At 37.5% G+C, this 20,659-nt stretch overlaps 1 protein-coding gene across 1 annotated transcript in view; it reads left to right on the forward strand.

Annotated features, from left to right (window-relative positions):
• Positions 1-20,659, forward strand: part of KCNH8 (potassium voltage-gated channel subfamily H member 8) — a 409,682-nt gene that overhangs the window by 116,212 nt on the left and 272,811 nt on the right. The gene's annotated exons all lie outside the window — the stretch shown is intronic.

Raw genomic sequence — 20,659 nt, forward strand, 5'->3', positions numbered from 1 at the left:
TGCGGCTCCTCCCTCCCGCCCGTGAGCCTGCAGCCTCCAGCCGCCATCATGGCTGGGCAGCTCTCAGGGACGGGCACTCCTTGCCGTGGACCTCTTCCCTCCTGTCCTCTCGGTCCGTCACCTTACTGGCAACAATGTTTCTCACCCTGAACCAGCTCTCCGGTTCCCACGCTCCTGCTCCCGGACCCTCTGTTCAGCTATGGATCAACGTCTCGGTCCGGGAACGCTGAGCTGCGGTGCGGACCCTCCGTATGTTTCTCACTCCCTCCTGTCTGCCACAGCTCCGCCGCTTCACCCTCTTTGAGCCCTCGTAGATGCCTCCATACCAGTTATGTCGGGCTCCTTGTGGTCCTTTCTGGTGTCCGAGGCCGTCTGCTGGTGTTCAGCTGGTTCTCTGTGGGAATTATTGCATCCTTTGGTGCATTCCCAATGCATCTGTGGAGAGGGATGCATTCCACGTCCCTCTACTTCGCCGCCATCTAGCAGCTTCCCCAAGGAGTAAGTTTTAAATATAGAAATTATTCATACTTTTTTGGAATATAATAAACCTCAGTATCCTATATGCTATACATATATCATGCTAAAAATATTTTACTACAATTGATTAAAAGAATCATTTGGATTAAAACCCAGTTGAGCTTGACTGTATTGTTCTCCTTTGACTAACTGTAATTCCTTTGGAAGTCACTTATTTATTTTTGTATTTTTATCTGTACTGTAGAATGGTATGAGGTTATAGGACATAGATGTCTCTTTCATGGTCAAGTTGAATAATACATGTTAATAGAGCAAAGAGCTGTATAGGCTTTTTTCATTTGTTTCTATAATTATTATTTGTAAACATTCTGGAAATCCTATTTGATGGGACCTCATATGTCCAGTGGACACAGCCCAATACCAGGGCTCATGGTTCGTTGAGCTGAGGGCAAGCTGGATTTTAGTCCCTGCACAGCCCTCAGTCAGACAGACTTGTTCAGGACATTACCTGCTCAATTTTTTTTTTATTGAAATATAATTGCTTTACACTCTTGTACCAGTCATTGAGGTACACCAAGGTCAAACATCTGTATTTATGCACATATCCCCTTATTCCCTCCCTCCCTCGACTCCTCCGACTCCCCTGCACCTTCCCCGTCCCAGTCCTCTAAGGCATCATCCATCATCAAGTTGAACTCCCTTTGTTATACAGCACCTTCCCACTGGCTATCTATTTTACAGTTGGTAGTATATATATGTCTAAGCTACTCTCTCACTTCGTCTCAGCTTCCCCTTCACCCCCCGCGCCCCCAAACCTTGAGTTCTCCAGTCCATTCTCTGCATCTGCGTCCTTATTCTTGTCTTGTCACTGAATTCATCAGTACCATTTTTAGATTCCATATATATGAGTTAGCATACTATATTTGTCTTTCTCTTTCTGGCTTACTTCACTCTGTAAGACAGACTCTAGGTCTATCCACCTCATTACATATAGCTCCATCTCGTTCCTTTTTTTAGCTGAGTAATATTCCATTGTGTATATATGCCACATCTTCTTTATCCATTCATTTGTTGATGGGCATTTAGGTTGCTTCCATGTCCTGGCTACTGTAAATAGTGCTGCAATAAACATTACGGTACATGTTTCTTTTGGGATTATGGTTTTCTCTGGGTATATGCCCAGACCTGCTCAATTGCATGTGGCAACCCTGGTTCTTCTCTACAAAAGTCATGATGGCTTATAAAACTCTGCCCTTGACATTAGCACAAGAACCCATGCTCCTATATTAGAGGGCAACCATAGTAGACACATGCATTATATAGCAGTGCATTCCTTAATTTCAGTGATTTACACAAATTTATGCAGAAGCAAATATCAGTAAATAATTAGGGTCATATAAATGCAGGCAATGAAGAGCCTGTACTTTACAGATTGAGCTTAGTGGTAGTGCAAACAGCAGCACTGAGAAACCCCTGCAATGAGTACATCAGATCTGATACATCAAAGAGCATGGACCAGCATAGAACCCAGAACAGGATCAAGATACAATGTACATCCAGGGCCTGTGTGTGTGTGTGTGTGTGTGTGTGTGTGTATCTTTCAAAATTGTTTACATTGTTTCAAAACAATTTAAATCCGAATAATATTTCTATTGCTTAGGAAAGATGTGATTAAAGAGTCCATTTAAGACTATTGGTTAAGGGATAAGTATATACATATATTTATAATAATTTATATGTACATATACATCATAAAATTTTATGATAAGAAATTTAACACAAGTTTGAATACTTTATATTTAGAAGTAAAGCTCTTGAGAATTCAGGGCTTGGTTGGAGGAAACCTTTCAACAAAGCATGGCAAGATTATTTCTTAGATTTTTGTTAACGGTCTTAGAAGTCATATAGACCAAGCTTCTGCTGTTTACTGTTGTCCCTTCCTACTGTGTCTGTGTCAGTCATCTGTCTCAGTATGAGTACTTTTGGTAATAGGAAACTCATCATATTTGAGGTAGATTGTGATCTTTTGGGCCGCCTTGGCTATTAGGTCCAATTATATTCATGCAGAGATGAAATCTTTTTTTCCTATAATATCCACTGGTGGACCTTGCTTCTGCTTCCTGGACAAACCTAGAACAAGATTGCTCTCTCATCTCTGTGGCAATGCTATGACTGTATGAAATGGTACAATTTTCTCATCTCTAGGCTGAGAAAATAATGACTGGAAAATTATAAAACAAATTGAAAAAGGAAGGAAAAAAACAGGAAGTAGAGATTATCCAAGTCTTTGTTTTTACAGACACTTGCACCCCTTTCTGAGAATTTCTTATTTGTACAGACTAAAAACTCTCTTTTTGTGATTATATAACCACATGTTGAGCAAATGTGTCTTGCTTTCCCATTGTGAATGAATAACACAGATGAAGAGGAGCCTTTACAAGCGCAGAGGAACCAATTATCTAACTTCCCTGTCTCTAAAATTGTAGTTAACATTAAAAAAAAGAGCAAAAAAAGTTTTTAGGGTGATGCTACTTCATAGCATACATTTATATCATGAAATAAACATCTTGGGTTTTTCCTTCAGTGGACTTTTGCTGGAAATTAGAGAACTTGGTGTAAGTATTTAAGGTCCTTTGGTATCAATAAGTGTCTAACAGTAGATAGGAAGAAAGTGTCTTAGTCTTTCTTTATTCCAGAAGATATATTCCAAAATACTAATTTTAATTTTTACTAACACCAAAAGCTTTTAAGGAACAGACCTAGAAATTTCCCCCCAAAACATATATAATTTTCAGAATGGGAGGATTAGCTAAGTAACTTTTGATAGAATGATTATTATATCTCCATTCAAATTATAATTATAAAACAAGAATAAGTGGGTAAATATTCATGATAATGTATGGTTCAGTTAGGAATACTTATAGCCTAAAAACCAGAAAACCCAAATATCAGTGCTTTGAACAAATTGGACCTTATTTTTCTTACTTGATAAAAGATCTTGATATAGGCTTTTGCTGGTCTAAATTCTCCACTCAAAAGACATAGAGTGGCTGAATGAATGGAAAAAAAAAGACAGTATACATGCTGCCTACAAGAGACTTACTTTAGATGTAAGAACTCAGACTGAAAGTGAAAGGATGGAAAAGATGTTTCATACAAATGGAAACCAAAAGAAAGCTGGGGTAATTATACTTATATCAGACTAAATAGACTTTAAAACAAAGACTGTAATAAGAGACAAAGAAGGGCATTACATAATGATAAAGGGGTCAATCCAACAGTAGGATATACTATTTGTAAATATTTATGCACCCAACATAAAAGCATATATATATATGCATAAAATATTAACAGACCTAAATGGAAAAATAGACAGCAATACAATGATAGTAGGGGACTTTAATATCCCTCTTACATCAATGGGTAGATCATCCAGAAGAAAATCAATAAGGAAAAAGCAGCCTTAAGTAACATGTTAGATCAACTGGACTTTATATATATATATATATATATATATATATACACACACACAGAGAATACGCCATCCAAAAACAACAGAATACACATTCTTCTCAAGTGCATGCAGAACATTTTCTAGGCTAGATCATATGTTAGGTCACAAAACAGATCTTAAACTAAATTTAAGAGGATTGAAATCATATCAAGCATCTTTTTTCTAACCACAATGGCATAAAACTAGTAATTAACTACATGAAGAAAACTGAAATATTCACAAATATGTGGAGATTTAACCGCATACTTGTGAATAACCAATAGGTCAAAGAAGAAATCAAGAGAAATTTTAAAATACCTTGAGACAAATGAAAATGGAAATATAACATATTTGTGGGACATAAGAAAAGCGCTTCTAAAGGGAAGTTCATATCAATAAATGCCTACTTCATAAAACAAGAAAAGTCTCAAATAACCTAACTTTACACCTCAAAGAACTAGAAAAAAAGAACAAATGAAGTCACTACTAACAAAGTTAATAGATGGAAGGAAATAACAAATATCAGACCATAAGTAAAGGAAATAGAGACTGAAAAGATAATAGAGAGGATTATTAAAACTAAAAGCTGGATGTTTGAAAAGACAAAATATATTGACGTCTTTAGCTAGACTTACCAAAAAAAAAAAAAAAAAAGAGAGAGAGAGAGAGGACTTAAATAATATTAAAAATGGAAGAGTTGTTACATCTGATACCACAAAAACACAAAGGAGCATAAGAGACTGCTATGATTATAATTGTATGCCGACAACCTACAAGAAATTGATAAGTTCCTAGAATCATACAATCTACCAAGACTGAGACATTATTAAATAGAAAGTCTCAACAGAATGATAATCACTAAGCAGATTGAATCAGTAATCAAAAATCTCCCCCAAAACAAAAATCCAGGACCAGAAGCCTTCACTGGTGAATTCCACCAAACATTCAAAGAAGAATTAATACCAATCCTTTTCAAAGTCTTAAAAAAAAAAAAAGAAAAGCAGAAGAAGTAGAGGAGAGAACTCTTCCAAACTTATTTTGTAAGGCCAGCATCACCCTGATACCAAAACCAAAGAAGAATGCCACATGTAAAGAAAATTATATGCCAGTATTCTTAATGAATTTACATGTAGTCCTCAACAAAATAGTAGCAAACCAGATTCACCAATATATTAAAATGATCATACACCATGATCAAGTGGGTATTGTTTCAGGGATGCAAGGATGGCTCAACATCCTCAAATCAGTTACTGTGGTACACTACATTAACAAAATGAAGCATAAAAATCATGTAATATCTCAATAAATGCAGAACAAGCATTTGGAAAAATCTAACATCAATTTGTGATGAAAACTCTTAACGAAGTGGGTATAGAGAGAACATACCTCAACATAATAAAGGCCATATATGAAAAGCCCTCAGCTAACATTATGTTCAGTAGTGAACAGTGAAAAGCTTTTCCTCTAAGATCAAGAAGGTAAGGATGCCCACTCTTGCCACTTTTTTTCAACATAATATTGGAAGTCCTTGCCAGGGCAGTTAGGCAAGAAAGAGAAACAAAAGGCATCCAAATTGGAAAGGGAGAAGTAAAAGTGTCATTATGTGTTGATGACATGATATTATGCATAGAAAATCCTAAACACTCCATCAAAAAACTCGATGATGGGTGATGCCTTAGAGGACTGGGACGGGGAGGGTGGGGGAGAGTCACAGGAGGGAGGGACTATGGGGATATGTGTATAAATACAACTGATTGACTTCGATGGACCTAAAAAAAATTAATTAATTAATTAAAAAAAAAGTTATGAAGGCAAGGGAAAAAAACAAAAAACTGTTAGAATAAATGAATTCAGTAAAGTTGCAGGATACAAATTTAATTCACAAATACTTTGAGTTTCTATACACTAATAACAAACTATCAGAAAGATAAGTTAAGAAAACAGTCCCAATTTCAATTACATCAGAAAGAATAAACTACCTATGTATAAATTTAACCAAGGAGGTGAAAGATAAATTTAATGCAATCCCTATAAAAAAAATTCCAATAGTATTTTTCACAGAATCAAGAAAGTTAATCCTAAAATTTGTATGGAACCACCTAAGACCCCAAGTAGCCAAAGCAAATGACCAAAATACCAATGGCATTTTTCACAGAACTAGAACAGATAATGTTAAAATTTGTATGGAAACACAGAAGACCCTGAATAGCTAAAACAATCTTTAGAAAGAAGAACAGAGCTGAAGAAATCATACTCCCTGACTTCAGACTATAATACAAAGCCACAGTAACCAAAACAGTATGATACTGGCACAAAAACAGATGCATACATCAACGGACCAGGGTGGAGAACCCAGAAATAGGCCAAGTGCCTACGGTCAATTAATCTACAACAAAGGAGGCAAGAATATACAATGGAGAAAAGAGAGTCTCTTCAATAAGTGATGCTGGGAATACTGAACAGCCATATGTAAAATAATGAAATTAAAACATTCTCTAACACCATATACCAACATAAACTCAAAATGGATTAAAGACCTAAATGTAAGACTGGAAGCTATAATACTCCTAGAGGAAAACATAGGCTGAATCCACTTTGACATAAATCACAGCAATATTTTTTTGGACCTGTCTCCTAAAACAAAGGAAATAAAAGCAAAAATAATCAAATGGGACCTAAACTTGAACCTTTTTGCACGTGAAAGGAAACCATCAGTGAAATGAAAAGGCAGCCTATTGAATGGGAGAAAAATATTTGCAAATGATATGACTGATAAGGGATTAATATCCAAAATAAAAACAGTTCATGACTCAACATCAGAAAACAAGCAACCTGATTAAAAAATGGACAGAAATACTGAGTAGACCTTTTTCCGAAAAGGAAAAGCAAATGACCAGCAAGCACATGAAAAGCTGCTCAACATTGCTAATCATCAGGGAAATGCAAATCAAAACCACAGTGAGATATCATATGATCCAATAATTCCACTCCTGGGTATACATACAAAAAGAAAAAAACAAAAACATCAATTCCAGAAGATACATGCACCCCAATATTCATTGCAGCATTATTTAAAATTGCCAAGATATGGAAGCAACCTAAGTGTCCATCAAAAGATAAATGGGTAAAGAAGATGTGGGGTGTGTATGTGTGTGTGTGTGTGTGTGTGTGTGTGTGTGTGTGTGTGTGTGTAAAATGGAATATTAGTCAGCCCTAAAAAAGGATGAAATTTTGTCATTTGCAACATCATGAACATACTTGAAGGGTATTAGGCTAAGTGAAATAAGTCAGAGAAAAACAAATACAGTATAATATCACTTGTATGTGGAATCTGAAAAATACAACAAGCTAGTGAATATAACAAAAAAGAAGTGGACTCACAGATACAGAGAACAAATGAGTGGTTACCTGTAAGGAAAGGGACAGGAGAAGGGGCAAAATAGAGGTAAATACTGGCATTAATTTTGCTATTCAAGGATATAAAAATTCTAGGCTTTTTCCATCCTTGAGTTCTGCCATATTCAGGCATGCCACCTAAGTGTCGCAAAATGACTGCCGCAGCTCTAGATACCACAGTTAAATTCCAAGGCCTGAATGAGCTGGAATCGAAGGTAAAAGGGCATGATGGCGTTGATGATGAGAACATTCCTTTGCTCGTATCTCTCTGTTAATAGAAATTAAAATCTTACTGAATACCTACAAACTGACATCCAGATATCTAACTGAACAGATTTTATTAACCTGGCCACATAATAACAAGTGAAAAAAAATCAGTTTCACATTTGTATGATTACTTATGACTAGTTAAAAATTTAAGAAACTAGTTTAAAATTATGACCAGTAGCTGAGAAGGGTAGAATAAAAGGGATCATGTTTATTTCCTCTCTGGTTTCCTAAGGCTTTGTAATATGGCTACATTAGTTTGATGATGAAACCATGCACTTTTAATAAAAATAAGTTCATTTGAGCGCAAAGTAATTAGACTTGCCTGAAAGACTCATTGATTTATCCAGAACCTTCTCTTACTTCCCACCCCACATATCTGTACTTTTGCAAAGCAGGGAAAAGGGCAGGAAAGCCAGGCTGGGGACTTTATGGTCATTCTTTTAACTATAGAGTGTGTAAACGTCACAACCCACACCTTGTTCATGTCTTCTGACTCAGAACATGATTATATTGATTTATTTAAAAATCCATCCTGCAAATCATATTTAAAACATAGAATATACTTAGTAGTGAGCTAGAAGCATTGTGATTCATTTTGGCTAAGAACCTCCTTCTTGGTGCTCCTCCTACCTTACTGGCCCATCCCAGGCTCTTGTGATGGCTTCTCCTGATTTTCCAACCTCTAAATGTGAAAGTCTCCTGACTCAGTACTCAGACCTCATCTTTACTCTGGTTAAACTCACTCCCTGAATGATCTAATTCTTAAGTCCACATTTATATTTTCAGCATAGATATGCTGTTTAAACTTCAGACCATTTATTCAACTGCCTACTTGACATTCCTTCTTGGATGCTTAATAGGCTTCTTAAACATTGTATAAATTCCAAACTCTTGAAATCCCTCAAGTATGCAGGGTTGTTTGTTTTCTCATCTCATAAAACGAATTTCTGCCTATCTAGTTTCTAACACAAAAGCATTGGCATCATTCTTTGTTTCTTTTTTTCTCTCCTGCTGCAGTTGAATCCATTGGCAAACCCTTTCAGCCTCTCCTTCTAAAGAGGCCTCTGATCTGAATGTTTCCCATCACCTCCACCGCTACCACCCAGAGAAGGCAGGTGACTTGGGCACGGTCGCACAGCTTATCATAGAGGTAGCCAGAACCCAATTCTAAGATATCTCGTATATAGATCAGTGTTCATCCAAAGTATAAAATGTCTACAGATATGTTTTATTTCATATTTATACCTCCTCATGACTTAGGTCTGAAAGGTGTTCAACCTAAAACCTAATCATCAACAGAAATGAGTTTTCTCATGAAAAGAGAGTTTTCTATATTGCAGGTTAGGTGGCTACCATGGTGTCTGGTCAGAGTAACTCAGAAGTACCAGTAGCATCCACTAAGGAAAATGTATGTGTGTGTGAGAGAGAGAGAGAGAGAAGATTTAATTAGAAAAAAATGCACACCCACATAATGTGCTTCATGGTGGAATATCCAAGGATAGACCATTTCATTATATAGAGTTTAGCATTTATTTACAGTTTTGTGTATAGTGGGCTTGGGTTTGAGTGGTTAAGAAATCATAAACAAACCAACATGTTGAAACATCATTAAAATTGTAATACTCAGTCGTAAAGGAAAAAACAGGCTATAATGATAGAAAATAATGTGGGGTGACTTATTTAGATAGCATGGTCAGGAAATGACTCTCTGAAAAGTGGAGACCTGAAACATGAAACACAGAGGGAGGGAACTGCACGGGCTGAAGCCTTGGGGGTAGCGAGAGCTGGGAAGAACATTCTGAAATGTCAGCTACCAGATAAGGAGTAAATGAAATCTTAGACAAGGTATTATAGGTCATGGTAGAGATATTTGAGTTTCATTCCAGTTACCATGGAAAGCCTTTAAAAAATTTAAAACAGGAGAGGGATGTTTTTCTTTGCAAAGATTATTCTAGGTAATAAGACCAAAGCAGGGGTTAAATCCATTTATGGGGAAGGTTACCATGCTTCACTGTCACAGCATTGATGTCTCTGGTTTGTGAAAGAGTGAGGACCCCATCACTAGATACTTGTGCCACCACAAGACAAGCTGTTGCATAGCAGGCCTATGGGATTATAGATGGGGCATTAGGTTATATGTGGACCTTTATAATCATCCCCAAATTTGAGCTCCTGTAGTGCTATTAACCAAGCTATTAAAAGTCTGTTTAGGAATAATAGAAAAATTGTAAAAAACAAAGGGGTTATTATTTAGAACAGAATTCTCCCAAGCCTTATGTATTGAATATGTACTCACCTACAAAGTGGATATCCCCTTCCTACACTGAGGCTGACACATACAATCTGAACCTCCCATTAGGGCAGATGGTCCCAAATGTTCTGGAAATGTTTATCATCCAGTGATGTTGTTTAAAACAAAGATCCAGGGCTCCCTTCCCTTGGAGATTCTAATTTAATAGACCTGAGGTGAGGCCTGAGAAATTTCAACCTTAATAAGCAACCTAGGAGGTTCCAATGGGCAAGGTGGACCAGGGCTGCAATTTTTGTTTTTTTTTAAAACTATTTATTTTATTTTATTTAGTAATTAATTTTTTTTTTTTTTTGGCTGTGTTGGGTGTTTGTGGCACTTGGGACCTTTGTTGAGGCATGTGGGATCTTTTTCCTTGTGGCACATGGGCTCTTTGCTGTGGTGTGCAGGCTTCTCTCCAGTTGTGGCTCGCAAGCTCAGTAGTTGTGGTGCGTGTGTGCTTAGCGACCCTGTGGCCTGTGGGATCTTAGTTCCCCGACCAGGAATCGAGCCTGAGTCCCCTGCGTTGGAAGGTGGATTCTTTACCCCTGGACCACGAGGGACATCCTCAGGGCTGCACTTAGGTGAACAGTGGACCTGGTGATGTTCCTATGCAGATCCTAGCTCTCCTTCATCTCTTATTTTCATCTACTGAAATCAGGAGTATTGTAGCTCTGAGGATATTTTAACTTGTATTGTCAGGTGGTTCAACCTTTATGAGCAAAACCCCCTTCCTGTATAATCACAGCATAAGATGCTCTTGTGGTCATGGGAGGGAGGGGATATGGGGATATAGGTATAAATACAGCTGATTCACTTTGGTGTACCTCAAATCTGGTACAAGAGTGTAAAGCAATTATATTCCAATAAAGAGCTAAAAAAAAAAAGATGCTCTTGTGAGGGCCAGAAATGCAAAATGAGGACCTGAGCGCCTGCCCTATCATAGCTCCTTAATAAACAGCACCTACTATCTGCCTTATTTCTGTCTAATTTATTTAGCTTCCTCCTTCTTAGTCCTCTTGGTTTCCTAATGCCGAGTCAGCATTGACCTATGCTGGTTTGTTTCTCCATTACTGTCATCTTTTTCTTGCCTCCACCTCGCCCACAAATTCCCAGAGACCTGCAGGTATCACCTTAATTAAAGTTTTACATTCTCTCTGCATCATTATAAAGACGCTGGAATAAAAAGGCTAATATTACAGTAGTGGAATATCTGTAACTATCAGATTCGTTTACTCTTGTGTTTGCTCTTGTGTTTCCTGCTACCCAACTCACAATTAATTCTCTCTTATAAAACCCCTCATTTTTCCTGTTTAATCTAACGTGAGTACTGTGAAGCAGAGAAGGTTAGGCAGTGACTAGATGAGGTTCTGGAAAATGCTACCAAATTATGAGAAATATTTGATTGCATCAGCTCCCACAGAATATAAACAAAGCTTGAACAGAGAGAGAAAAGTCAGTCCACTCTGGGGCACTGGGCACTGGGCACACAAATTTGTATCTGTTGTCTTCAGAAATTCAAATTTGAAAATGCTTGAAGTATAAAAAAAAATAATAAAATGACTAAAATACCCCTTTTTTCAAATCTTCATGTATGTTTGCAGTAAAGAGCCTGTTTTAGTTTGTTTGAAATTGAAAGGAAGTATTCTTTGAATTAAATGTAATTGCAAGCAAACTCTAGGTTGTGCTGGAGGAGAATCGGGGGGCAAGTTAAATGAAATATTTGGGGAATATGGATAGACATAGAATACGGCTGGTTTCATTCACTGGGTTCTATTCAATCTGTCTTTCAATAGATCCAATAAGATGCCCAAAGAAATTATGTCTTTCAGAACAGAAATATTATCATGTGGTCTTATTTTGTCTTTAAATAAACTCCTAAGAAAAGTTTTACAAAGGTGTAAAATTGAAACAACAATTAGCTACCTATTTGGTAATTTGTTTATTTAAGAGAATAAAATGAGAATTGTCCCCTGATTGCCAAGGTGCTAAGCCCTCCCCTGTCAGTTTCTGCCTAACTTCCTCTCTCCTTGACCCCTCCTCTGGGTTAGAGGAGTTGGCATTTTTGTATCATCCAGTCTTATATATTTGAAAAGGGAGAAAGTATAGTGAACACTGTGCTTTCTCCTCCCTGGTTCTTTGCAAATGCAGGAAAAAAGCTTGACCGTCCAGGCAGCTCACCTACCTTCGTATTTGATTTGAGGGAGGAGAGGTAGGGAGGGACAGGAATCATGAATATGAAAATATAGGAATAATACACATGCAAATACAGGGATATTTACATACACCTACTTCTTTTCTCTAGGCGCTGTTGGGAACCGGCTAGCCTTCCCTCATTAGGGTAGTGGCTAAAAGGCAGCATCCTGGATCAGACAATTACAAAGTAGCCCAGAAGACTCTCCCAAGGATTCCCAAATGCTGAATTCTTGTGCATAGGATAGTTTTCTTTACTGAGTGAAAGTGCCTCATAATCTTGTTTTATATTTTGGAGAAAGGGCTTTGTTTAGCATTATTTAACTTTCCTTTTTTTTTTTTTGTCTAGTTGGTTTCCTAATAGAAAATAAAATTTTCTATTTCTGCTTACCAAAGACTTTACTAAAAGCAGCATGTCAGGTTGAAAACTATAGGCATGAGATGGACTGTTCAGGGTGGTTCTGATTTTATTTTTAAAGCAAAGGTGCTGGTTATAAATGATTCCTGCTAATTAATAAAACAATAGATTTGGCTAAAAACAGTTGCCCTCATTTGGTGTGCTTTAGTAAAAACTAATAGGTTCCAAGTTTATTTCACTCATTTGCTTAACAGATACTTACTGAGCACCTACTATGTGCCAGACACCATTTCAGAGGTTGTGACTACATTAATGAACAAAACAAACCAACCTCCTCTCTCCACTGTCCCTTGGAGTGTAGATTCCAATGGCAGAGTGTAGATAAATAATCCTAATTTTTAAGAAAGTAAACAGATTATGTGAAAGACCATTTTGTGTAAAAGACTAACTCTAGGGACTTCCCTGATGGCACAGTGGTTAAGAATCTGCCTGACAGTGTAGGGGACAGGGTTCAATCTCTGATCTGGGAAGATCCCACATGCCGCAGAGCAACTAAGCCCATGCACCACAACTACTGATCCTGTGTTCTAGAGTCTGCAAGCCACAACTACTGAGCCCGAGTGCTGCAACTACTGAATCCTGCATGCCTAGAGCCTGTGCTCAGCAACAAGAGAAACCACCACACCGAGAAGCCTGCACGCTGGCCCCGCTCCCTGCAACTAGAGAAAGCCAGTGCGTAGCAGCATAGACCCAATACAGCCAAGAAAATAAAATAATAAAATAAAATAAAATGGGAGTAACAGTCTTAGGAAAGAGTCCACCCAGTGGGGTGCCTGTAAAAACAGGTTTAATTATTTAAAAAAAATAAAATAAAATATTAATTTTTGTAGACAAGAACCACAGAAAACTGGGGCACATTATTTCAAATGTATTTGTGGAGAATCAATTGTGGATAAAATACCAAACACGTTTTATTATTATTGCCTTTGAGATATTCTAATTTCTCCCTCATTCATTTTACTTTTGATGAGTCCTGTCTGCCTGTCTTAATTAAAAATCATTCTTTTTTGAAATTAAACTCATTTACTGAATTCTAAGAGACAATGCACCTGAAAAGAAATATTATAGTACCACTCACCGTTGAAGTTCACACAGCTGAAAAGTGAAATTTGCAAAACTTACTGGTGATTTTGCTAATACCAAATTACGATAAAGAGTATACTAAATTTGCTTAGAATTTATTTGTCTTAATGAGCTTTTCCCTTTGTTTACTGGAAATTTTGAAATTTGTTCATCTAGATTCATGTTACTTCATCAAGATTAGTATTTGTTTTCAATCAAGTTATTTTTATTAATCCATTCAAATGAATGGTTTAATACATTTTAAGATGTTTTTGAATAGGTATTCATGCATGTAGTACAGAATTCAAACATTAAAAAAGGACTGTGATGAAAATGTTTCTTTTCCTTTTTGTCCTCAGCCACCCAGGTACCCTCCTTCAGTCACTTACTGTGACTAGGTTCTTCTAGATCTTTCCTGTGATATTCTAAAGGAACATGTCAAACTTTGCAGGGTGCATATGAATCTTGTTAAAATACAGATTTTATTTAGGGGGTCTGTGCTGAGGCTTGAGATTCTCCATTTCTAAGAAGTTTCCAGTGGAGGCTGCTAGCTTCACTGGTGAGGAGGTGAAGCACGTCTGTTTATATTTGTGTTTACTTGTTTATTGGCCTTAAGAGAGCAACATATTTTCATACACATACACAACTTTCTGCTTTCTGGGATGACTTCAGCCCTAGGGTTCCAGCTTTAAGCTTTCCTTTGTTACAAAGTTTTCTTCTCATCTTTGTCTGAAGCGATCATTTTACAGTATTTATTTTAAAAATCCAATCATAAATGAAGGATGAAAGCTAGCAATAGAACCATTTGAAGCATGCTACTAGGTGATGTGTAAATTGTAACGCCTCCGAGAATCCCTCTTTGCAAATTTTTCACCTGCTTTTTAAAACAAGGTTAGAGAAGTCCTCAATTCCAAGCAACCTAAATTTTGGCAGAGGGCACACTGAGAGCTTTAGCTTGCAGCCAGTACCTTAATCTAATAAAGATGCCATCATACTTGGAAATGATACCGAGAAGCTCCTTGAAAGCAGTATAAAGTGCAAAGATCTTTTAAATATTTTCAAGTCGTAGGCATTCATCTTCTATATACCTGGATAGGGTAGACTCGAGAGAGAATGGTGCTCAGTGTCACAAGGGGTACAGACGTTGTCTTGCTTGGACCCGTATGTAAAATGCAATTCAGAAAGCTTGGTGGTAACTCATAAAAGAAAATTAAAATTTCATGTTTGTTTCCTCCCCTCTGCAAGAAAGTGAAGGCTTACAAGATTCATATTTGCCCATCTGTGTTGTCTGAGGAGTATGTTTGTATAAGTACTTGCTAACACAACACAAGATTTGTTTTCATATTTTTTTTTTAATTGGAGTAGAGTTGATTTACAATGCTGTGTTAGTTTCAGGCGTACAGCAAAGTGAATCGGTTATACGTATACACATATCCACACTTTTTAAGATTCTTCTCCTGTATAGGCCATTGTAGAGTATTGAGTAGAGTTCCCTGGGCTTATTAGTCCCCTGTCCTTATTAGTTATCTATTTTATATATAGTAGTGTGTCTATGTCAGTCCCAATCTCCCAATTTATCCCTCCCCCCTTTGCAATATTTTCATACTTAAAATATTTATTTTTAATATTTAAATATTTGAAGATTTAATATTTTTACAAATGTATAGATTTTTATATTATACTAAAACCCAGTGTAAGCCCTAACATTTAAATAGCATGTATTGTCTACATATCTTTTATATATATATAAAGTGGCTGACACAACACAAGATTTGGTTTTAAAAGAGAACCTGTATCAGAGGCACTTTCCAGAAATAAAGATTTGGACCATCAAAGTCTCAATTTCTGTGTCTTTGACAGAAAGAGCCAAGGGGTACAGGTTTCTCTTTGGTGCCCAGTACCTCTCAGTGTTTCCTTTGGTGTAACTGGCTCCTGGGTCTGCCATGTGGAAAGTTCTCAGACTGGGTGCTGAGGTGGTGGTCTTGAAGGACCTGAGGCTGCGGGGGGAGAGTGATTTGGATCTGTCCAATTGTCTTGAGTGTACACTATTCTACCACCAGTCTTGATTCTCAAACGTAGGCGATGTAGAGGTGTACTAGACGGTATGCACAAGTCATAGAAAACAAACAACATATCCCCCTGAAGTTTCATTTGAATTAAAAACTTGACACGTTCATATTAAAACAAAAAATACTCAAACAAGCATAAATACATGACACAGTAGAATGCAAAATTCTGATGAAATTTTAAGTTAACCATGAGATTTTCCAAAACAATATTGAACTTAGATCAATGCCTCCAGGCTGCTTGAGATACACATTTAGTGGCTTCAGCCAGGAGAAGGATATTTCAATGGGGAAATTTTAGAAGTACTGTGATGTACATCAAAAGGGCATGAAGTGGTCAGAAGTCAGATCATTCAAATAGCGACTACGTTTCTTTGTCTCCTGAGGGATGCTGGAATGGGCCTATGCAAAATATTCTGGAGCCAAGAAAGTTGTTTTCATATTTTTGAAATATTGACTTTCTGGAGGAAATGAGGAAATGACACAGAGGTTGTTGAGAGATCCAGACTGGTTTAGGAGATGTCATCAATGGACTTTTAATAAATGATCTTTGCAGAGAAAAATCTGTGGCTTTGAGCTCTTTGTAGACTGAAGAGGTGAAAATATTTTTCTGGAACTAACCGAGAACAAGTCACTTCTTTACAGAAAGGATGCATGAAGTAGTAAATAAACATTGTCACATAGACTGGGTTTTAATCCATCCCTTCATACTTTGGACTGGACACTAAAGTTCTCCAGGTCTCAGTGTTTTCATGTGAAAAATGGACCGAGGATTAAAGGAATGAGTAGTGGATCAGTGTTTGCTTTCCCCTCTTTTTTTTCCCTTCCATATTTTTCCTTTCCAACCCCCATTCCCTGTGTGCCTAGAAGTTGACAATGAATAGTACATCTCCGTTTGGATGGGAAGGTGTTACCCTACAGTAGGCACTCAGAGAAAATGACCTGGGTCTCTACCAACCCTGAGATTCCCTCTGATGACCCATGAAAGCTTTTGGCTAAGGAGGCGTTTATAGAATAATCAACTCCCTAAAATGTAAATACATTTAGGTCCTACTGTTTACTGGCACTTCGAAGCTGAATTTACACAAAGGATGACCTAGAAACAAGCAGGGAAAAGCTGCATGGCATTTAGATGCATATCACATATGCATAATTGATTCTTTAAAAGGTTAAATACCCCTGGCATATGTACGGTGAGTGATATACCCATGATGGGTTCATAATCATGATGGCAGTGGCTTTGTTTTACATTATTCTAAAGTAAATGTCACATCTCTTCTTTGGAGATTCCAGGACTGGTATTCGGAAGAGCATATGTTTCTAAGTAGATAGCTGGGAAGAGGAGCTCCTCTTTCCCAAACAGAAGGACGATCATGTACCGAGTACACTAAGCTTTATGAGGAGCCGACTGCCACTCAGTTCTCTTTGGAATTGAAATGCAATTACATATCAAGGACAAGTGCTAAATATAAACAGAAAAGGCCAAATACATGACTTTATTTATTTTTTTGCTTTGTTTTTTCAGGGTATTTGCAGGAAGAATTAATTAACTACCCCAAACCCTCTGTAATCCTTAACTGAAATGCACAGATCCAGCAATTTGGTGAATCCTTTAGCGGCTTCACCAGAAGCTTATTGTACCTCTGAAGGACGGGTCTTTTCTTATGTCCATAAACAACTATAAAGATGCTAAGGAAATTAATAAAAGAGCAAGTCACTAAAAAGTGTGTAGAATGAAATACTGTAACATATGCCGTAAGAATCGGAAAAAATAGACAACATGCTGCATGAGAATACATCTGTAAGTGGTAAAAACTATGTGAATAGGAATGATTATTACGAAAACTCAAGTTATTGTTTTCTTCTTTGGAGATGGAGGGAAATAACAGTTTGTATGGTGCTCACAGGGGTTCTCGCTAGATGAATGATCCGTGGGTGTTGAGTGTTGGCTTTAAATGCTGTTATTAAATCTTTTTTTAGATGTGTTATAGTTTCCAATTTTTGAAAATGGAAAAGGCAAAACAGAAAAACACAGGGAACAGAAAGCACAAGTTAAGTTGGTTAAAAAAAAAAAACCCAATGTAATATGGTAATCATAATAAAAGTAAATATATCAATCTCAGGTTGATGGATGTATCTTCATATCATACTTTAAAAAATTTTAAATATATGCTATATGCAAGGCACAGCTATAAAATACAAGTCTCTGTAAGGGTCAAAAGTAGAAAGACAAGAAAAAGCATACCAGATAAATACTAACAAAAGAAAACTTATTGTGGCTGTTTAAAAATGGGAAACTGGACTTTAGGACAAAATGTAATGTTGTTCATTTTCTCTGTCTCCAATTCCTATTTCTCCATTCATCCTCTGAAACTGCTCCATCCTCTAACCTCCCAGGACTTTTGATGATTATCTCCACCTATTTTTATCTTATTCCTAACTAATCATTTTTAAAGCTCTGGATCTTCAGTTTCTCAACTCTGGTAGTATGTGTTATGTGTGTACCACTGATTTGGTACTTATTATATACTGTGTTTTAATGTTACAGATATTGATGCATTTCTTTAATGAAGCTAGGAATTATACTTTATTCATCTTTTAACACCTTCTGTCACCTCACTCTAGGAACTGCCATATGGTAGAACCATGTCACACGGCACATAGTAGAAAGTCAATAAACATGTCAGCAGTGGACTGAAAAATGGCTTCTGAAAACACATTAAAAGCTCTTTCAGAACGTTTGAGTACCTTTTTATTTTTTTTTGCAAATTTTTTTTTCCAATCTTTATTGGACTGTCATTGCTTTACACTGTTGTGCCAGTTTCTGCTGTACAACAAAGTGAGTCAGCTATATGTATACATATATCCCCATATCCCCTCCCTCTTGAGCCTCCCTCCCACTCTCCCTACCCCACCCCTCTAGGTCGGCACCAATCATCCAGTTGATCTCCCTGTGTTATGCAGCAGCTTTCCCCTAGCTATGTAATTTACATTTGGTAGTGTGTATATGTCAGTGCTACTCTTTCACTTCGTCCCAGGTTCCGCTACCCGCCCCACCTCCGCTGGCCGCTGTGTCCTCAGGTCCGTTGAATACTTTGACAATGCTATGCGTTTACATTTTCTAAGCTAGCTCTCAGCCTAAGTTTTAGAATGGAGGGAGGAAGAGACACGAACGGTTAAAGAGTTACCCAGAACCATGCGGAGTTGGTGAGACCAAGACCACAGCCTCGGTAGGAGGACACCCCTCTCTGGACCTAGCTGGGAACTCCCATAGGTTCATGGCTGGTCTTTAAGGGCAGGGAACTGCATCTAATGCACTTTTTTGCCTCTGCACATCGAACAAAGTCCAGCACATAGTACACCATCAATAGCTGCTTCTGCAAAGTGTGAGAGAATTACGTATTAGTCTTGGATAATTTAATTCACTCACATGGCCTCAAAACAGTGTGCCATTGAAGGCTTCCCAGTGTGGACCTTCAGCTCTGGCTCCTCTGCACAGGGAGAGGGTGGCTGGGCAAGTAGAGGGGTCAGCCGGCTCAGGCAGGATGCGGACATTAGCCCTGGGGTTTGCACTCTGGGCTTAGGAGCTGATTGGAGCAAAGCCGCGTAGACGGGGTTTGGTTCTGCCAGATGAGAGGGGTCTATGGAAGCATGCAACAGATGTTTAAAAAGAGATGGAAAAGCCCATGGAATAGATCTTTAGTGCTTGTCCTGCTGGTCACCGAAAAGTAGCTGCAATTCCTCTTTTCTCATGACATACAAGATATGATGTCTGCTGCAAACCTCTTTGAAATATCTTAGTTTTTGAGTAAGCAGTACATAAAACATATGGTATAAGATTCAAAGGGGATAATAGGAATATGGCAAAAATAAGTATTCCTATCACCTTTGCCCGTAGTTGCTCTCTCTAAAGACATCTACAGTTACCAGTTATCCCACTTGGTTTTAAGTATACATAAACACTTCCTATTTGGGGATACAGGTACATGTTTATATGGGTTTGTATATTCTCGGACAAACAGTTCATCTAATAACATACTACACTGAATCATGATTTTTTCATTTAACAACTTATGCCACAGTTCTTTCCATTTTTTAAATTTTCTTTAAAATCCCAGCCTCTAATATTGTCTGATATACTGACACTTCAACTTTAGTTTCATGAGTGAATGAATGAGTGAATTTTTATACATCTTTATTGGAATTTAGTTGCTTCACAATGTAGTGTTAGTTTACTTTGTACAACAAAGTGAGTCAGCTATATGTATACATACATCTCCATATCCTCTTGAGCCTCCCTCCTACCCTCCCCATCCCACCCCTCTGGGTCGTCACAAGGCACCGAGCTGATCTCCCTGTGTATGCAGCAGCTTCCCATTAGCTACGTCTGTTTTTCATTTGGTAGTGTATATATGTCAGTGCTACTCTTTCACTTTGTCCCAGATTCCCCTTTCCCCACTGTGTCCTCAAGTCCATTCTCTATGTCTGCATCTTTATTCCTGTCCTGCCACTAGGTTCATCAGTACCATTTTTCTAGATTCTGTGTATATATGTTAGCATACGGTATTTGTTTTTCTCTTTCTGACTTACTTCACTCTGTATGACAGTCTCTAGGTCCATCCACCTCACTACAAAGAGTGATTTCATAATAGTCTCTAATTCATTCTGAACCTGAAAGTCACCCACCAACACATGCCTTGTCTTACATCCCATCTCTAATATGCATCTTTTAGCCTGAAAACATCCAAGTTAATCTCAAAAAACTTGAGCCTTCCCTGAATATTGCCTTTCAGGCTCTCCTCCAGGAGTTCTCTCTAAGCACTTAACAACTGTGTCCTGTTTTTTATTTCCCTATGATTCTTATTTGTTAATATAATAGCCACAGGATGTGAATGATACTCTTAATAATAACTTTTATTGAGTACTTATTTGTGCCAGACACTGTACTCAACATTTCTCACAAATCCCTACAACACATCTGCCAAGTAAAGAATACT

Source organism: Hippopotamus amphibius, chromosome 6 (assembly GCF_030028045.1).
Source record: "Hippopotamus amphibius kiboko isolate mHipAmp2 chromosome 6, mHipAmp2.hap2, whole genome shotgun sequence".
NCBI lineage: Eukaryota > Metazoa > Chordata > Mammalia > Artiodactyla > Hippopotamidae > Hippopotamus > Hippopotamus amphibius.